Genomic DNA, 6,000 nt, shown 5'->3' with positions numbered 1-6,000 from the left:
GTGCTGTGGGTGAAAGAGGGACTCTGCTGCCAGCTTTTCCAGGTTTGAACACCAGCCCCACCACTTACTAGCTGTCAGACCTCAGCCAAGGTACTTGGCCTCTCTGAGCCTTTCTTTTCTGTAAAATGAGGATGATACTAGAGCCGGGTGCGGTGGTGCATGCTTGTAATCCCAGTACTTGGGAGGCGAGACGGGAGGATCGCGCAGGTTCGAAGCCAACCTCAGCTACTTAGTGAGGCTCTCAGCAACTTAGTGAGACCCTGTTTCCAAATAGAATATAAACTAGGTCAGGGGTGTAGCCTGGAGGTAGAAGGCCCCTGGGTTCTATCTCTAGTACCGCAAAAAAACAAATGAGGATGATACTAATAGCACCAACTAATAGGGTTGGTAAGGACTGAATGAGTTAACATGTGCAAAGTGCTTGGCATTTATGCACCATGCAAGTATTAACTATTTTTATTCTTCTAGTGGCTGACCATCCAGTCATATAAGCAGAAACTGGGCAGTGACCTTATACTCTCCCGTCTCCTTCCACACCCTTGTCAACCCCTGCCATTCTCTCCCCTGGGTTTCTACTAGCTAAGCGTCATCACCCTGCTGTCATGTCAGCTACACTCCTGGAGCAGTCTGGCCCAGAAGTCCTCCCTTTCTTTTAAAACAGCATTATTGAGATATAACTCAGGTACCTACCCACTTAAGATGCATGACTCAAGCCGGGTGTGGTGGTGCACTTGTCTGTAATTTCAGTACTTGGGAGACTGAGCCAGGAAGATCACAAGTTTGAGAATTTGAGGATAGCCTCAGCAACTTATCAAAACCCTCAACAATTTAGCAAGATCCTGTTTTTAAAAAAATAGGATTGGGGATATGGCTTTGTGGTAGAATGCCCCTGGGTGGTTCAATCCCCAGTAAAACACACACACACACACATACACACACACACACACACACACACACACACACACACGATTTAGTGGTTTTTAGTATATTCACAAATAGGTGTAAATATAATCAATTTTGGATTACTTTTAGTATCTCCCAAATAAATTTGAGCTAGGTGTGATGGTGCATGCCTGAAATCCTAGTACTTGGGAGGCTGGGACAAGAGGATTGAGACCATGATAATTTAGTGAGGTCTTATTCCAAAATAAAAGATGGAAAGGGCTATAGCTCAGAGGATTCTAGAATACCCCTGGGTTCAATTCCCCAGTAAAACACACACACACACACACACACACGGAAATCCTGTATCTTTGTGTGTGTGTGTGTGTGTGTGTGTGTATTTATTTTTTATTGTCTCACTCAATTGTGGAGGGCCTTGCTAAGTTACTGAGGCTGTCCTCAAGCCCATGATGCTCCTGTCTCAGCCTCCTAAGTACTGTGATGATAGGCATACATCACCATGCCTGGCTGAAATGCTGTATCTTGGCTCTTAACCCTCTTATCACTCTAACTTCTTCCTAAACCTAAGCAACCACTAATCCGTCTCTATGTATCTGACCATTATGTTACTGTCATATAAATGAAATACCAGTGTGGTCTTTTGTGACTGGTTTCTTTCACTTAGTATGTTTTTAAATGTGTATTCGTACTTCCTTTCTTTTAATGGCTTAATAATATTTCATTGTATGTATATATCACATTTCATTTATCCTTGCATCAATTGATGGACATCTGGGTTGTTTCTAGGTTTTGGCTAATAGAATGGTGCTGATATAAATGTGTACAAGATTTTGTGCAGCATAAATTCTCATTTCTCTTGGGTGTGTATCTAGGACCGAAGGATCTGTCTTATGAGAATTCTAAGTTTAAGGAGCTGCAAGACTGTTTTTCGAAGAGGCTGCACCATTTTACATTCTTAGCAGCAATGAAGAGAGACTTCGGATTTCTTCTTGCCAACATTTCTTTGTTTTATTGTAGCTATCTTTCTTGGAGGATATGAAATGGTATTTCATTGTGGCTTTTATTTTTACTTTCTGGTGACTAAATCATGTTGAAAATTTTTTCATGTGTTTATTGGAAATTGTATATCTTTTGTGTGTGTGGGGGGGTACTGGGGTTCCTGGAAGCCCTTCTACCTCCGGGCTACACTCCCAAACCTATTTTATATTTTATTTGGAAACAGGGTCTCTTAAGCCAGTGAGGCTGGCTCCGAACCAGTGTGATCCTCCTGTCTCTGCCTCCCAAGCGCGGGGATTACAAGCGTGCGCCATCACGCCCGGCGGGAATTGTATATCTTTGAAAATGTCTTTTTAAATATTTTGCCTTTTGGGGGGGCAAATTCACCATACCCCTGGCGCTTATTTTTATTTTGAAATAGAATATTACTAAGATGCTGAGTTACTGAGGCTTTCCTTGAACCTGTGATCCTTTGGTCTCCCCTCCAATTACTGGTGTTATAGGTACCTGCCACCGTGCCTGGCTTCCTTTGCCCATTTTTAAAAATTAGGTTACCTTAAAGCTGGGTGTGTGGTGCACACTTATAATCCCAGCATTTGGGAGGCTGACACGGGAGGATCATGGTTCGCGGACAGCCTCAGCTACTTAGTGAGGCCCTTTGTAACTCAGTGAGACCCTGCTTCAAAATAAAGACTAAAAAATAGGGCTGGGATTGTAGCTCAGAGGTAGAGTACCTTTGGGTTCCATCCTCAGTACCACACACATACACACACACACACACACACACACACACACACACACACACACAATTAGATTACCTTTCTCATTATTATTGAGTTATAAGATTTCCTTATATATTGTGTTAGTCATCACTGTAAAAAAAACCTGATAAAAATAATTTAGAAGCTAGGTGTGGGGCACATGTCTGTAATTCCTGGGATTCAGGAGGCTGAGGCAGGAGAATTGCAAATTCAAGGTCAGTTTGGGCAATTTAGAGACCCAGTCTCAAAATAAAATAAAAGGGCTGGGGGCATAGTTCCATGGTAGAATGCCTCTGGGTTCAATCCCCAGGACTTTAAAAAACCTAAACTAAACCAAAACAACCAGCCAACCAACCAAATAAAAACCAAACCCAAAAGCAAAACAAACCACAACTAAGAGGAAGAAAGGTTTATTTTTATTTGTGATATTTTTGTGGTACTGGGTATTGGATCCTGGGGTGCTCCAGCTCTGAGCTGTACCCTCAGCTCTATTTTCCAATTTTCATTTTACACCACTTAACCTGGCTAGGAAGAAAGATTTATTTTGGCTAATGGTTTCAGAGGTTTGTGTCTGTGGTCAGTGGGCTCCATTTCTTTGGTCCATCATGGTGGTGAGAATTGTGGAAGAAGATAGGAAGGAGAGGGAGAAGAGGAAGAGAGAGGGAGGCAAGGGGGAGAGGCAGGAGGGAGAAGGGAGAGAGGAAGGGGATGGAGACATGAAGCCTTTCAGGTCACACCCTCAGTGACCCACTTACTCCAACTAGCTCCACTTCCCGACAGTCCAGCTCTGAGGAGAATGGAGCCCTCAGCATCTGGTCAGTGCCTAAAAGCTCTGCCTCTGACCTCACACCCTGGGGACTATGCTTTCAACACAAGACTTCAAACCAGTACATACATTGTACATACAAGTCTCTTATAGGATATATAATTTGTAAAAAGTTTTTCCCACTTTCTGGTTATCTTTCTTTCCTTCCTTCCTTCCTTCCTTCCTTCCTTCCTTCCTTCCTTCCTTCCTTCCTTCCTTCCTTCCTTCCTTCCTCTCTCTCTCTCTCTCTCTCTCTTTCTTTCTTTCTTTCTTTCTTTCTTTCTTTCTTTCTTTCTTTCTTTCTTTCTTTCTTTCTTTCTCTTTTTCTTGTAGTATTGGGGATGAAACTCAGGGACATTCTACCTCCAAGCTACACCTCCAGCCCTATTTTTTATTCTTTATTTTTTGAAACAGGTTCTCACTGAGTTGCAAAGAACTAAGTAGCTGAGGCTGTCCCCAAGCCACAATCCTGTCATCAGCCTCCCAAATGCTGGTATACAAGCATACACCAACATGCCTGGCTCTCTTTTTAACTTCTTTAAGACATTTTTTAAGATAGAGTCTCTCTAATTTGTCCAGACCGGCTCTGAATTTATGGTCCCCTGCCCCAGTCTCCTAGTAGCTGGGATTATAGGTGTGTGCCACCACATCCAGCTTCACCTTGTTGGTAATGTGCTCTAATGTACAAACGTTTTCAATTTTAAGCTGGGAATGGTGGTGTATGCTTGTAATCCTAGTACATGGGAGGCTGAAACAGGAGGATTGAGGGTTCGCGGCTAGCCTCAGCTACTTAGTGAGGCCCTCTGCAACTTAGTGAGATCTTTACTCTGGTATCACACTGTCTTAACTTTTGTTGCTTTGTAATAAGTTTTAAAATCTGGAAGTGTGAGCCTTCGCAATTGTTTAATTTTTTTTTTTTTGGGCTATTCTGGGTCCATTGCAATTTCATATCAGTTTTGGAATCCGTTAATCAATGTCTACAAAGTAGCCAGCTGAGATTCTGATAGAGATTGTTTTGAATCTGTAGATCAGTTTCGAAAGTATTATCCTATTTCCAATGTTAAGGCTTCCAATTCGTGAACATGAGATACTTTACTATGTGTTTAGGTATGTGTGTGTGCATGCGTGTGGTGCTAGAGATTGAACCCAGGGTCTTGCACTTTCTTGACAAGCACTCTACTAGTGAGTTATACCCCTAGCACACAGCCCCTGTGGGTAGTATCTTGATTATTAATTTAATCTCTTTCTCTCTCCCTCTTTTTTTTTTTTTTTTTTTTGCAGTACTGGGGATTGAACCCAGGGGCATTCTACCTCCCAGCCCAATTATTTATTTATTTATTTATTTATTTATTTATTTATTTATTTATTGAGGTATTGGGGCTGCAGCCTAGGAGCATTCTACTTCTGAACTACACCCACAGCCCTAGTATTTATTCTTTATTTTGAAACAGGGTCTCACTGAGTTGCAAAGGACATCACTAAGTAGCTGAGGCTGTCTGTGAACTGCAGTCCTCCTGTCTCAGCCTCCTGAATGCTAGAATTATAAGCCAGTGCCACCATTCTTGGCTTATTCTTTATTTTGAAACAGGGTATCACTAAGTTGCAGAGGACCTCACTAAATAGCTGAGGCTGGCCTTAAACCTATGACACTCCTGTCTCAGCCACCATGCCCGGCTGATTTGATCTCCCTAATTATAAATCTATTTAAATTCTCTATCCTTCTTGAGTCAGTATTGGTCGTCTGTGTGTTTCTAAGAATTTGTCCCTTTCATCTAATTTATAGAAATGAACCTTACTTTTACTTTTCCTTATACAATCTATGCTTCATAGGGTGGGGTAGCCAACGTGATATTAAAAAATAAAAAGGCAATCCAGGTGTGGTGGCATATGCTTGTAATCCCAGTGCTTGGGAGGCTGAGACAGGAGGATCACACAGGTTTGAAGCCAGCTACTTAGTGAGGCTCTCAGCAACTTAGTGAGACCCTGTTTCCAAATAAATTATAAAATAGGTCTGAGGGTGTAGCCTGGAGGTAGAAAAGCCCCTGGGTTGGTTTGAGGACAGTCTCAGCAAATAGGGAGACTACATACTCATCAACCCAGTAGGAGCCTATTTCAAAATAAAAATAAACAAAATAGGGATGAGAGTATAGCTGAGTTCAATCCCCAGTCTCTCTCAATCTCTGTCTCTCTCTGTGTCTGTCTGTCTGTCTGTCTCTCACACACACACACACCACACACCACACACACACACACACACACACACACACACACACACCCCTGAACATAACATTCCTGCCTATGCCTCTTCCATGGCCTTCTTCTTAGGAAGAAGACCCCTGCACCGTCTGGCCTGTCACCTTTCTGCGTCCATGACCCTCAGAGTTGTCTTCTCCCTTTGTTTCAGCCACAGGCAGTTATCTGCGCCTCCTGAATACTCCACATGTCATAAGGGCCATTTCCTGTTCCAGGGTCTCTTCCTCTGGTGAACACCTGCTTCCTCTCCATGGCCCAGATTAACATGTCCCTTTCTCTGGA

The sequence above is a fragment of the Muscardinus avellanarius genome (genome assembly GCF_963383645.1).
Source record: "Muscardinus avellanarius genome assembly, chromosome: 3".
NCBI classification, from domain to species: domain Eukaryota; kingdom Metazoa; phylum Chordata; class Mammalia; order Rodentia; family Gliridae; genus Muscardinus; species Muscardinus avellanarius.
The sequence above is the reverse complement of the archived record's forward strand: the minus strand, read 5'-3'. Positions refer to the sequence as shown.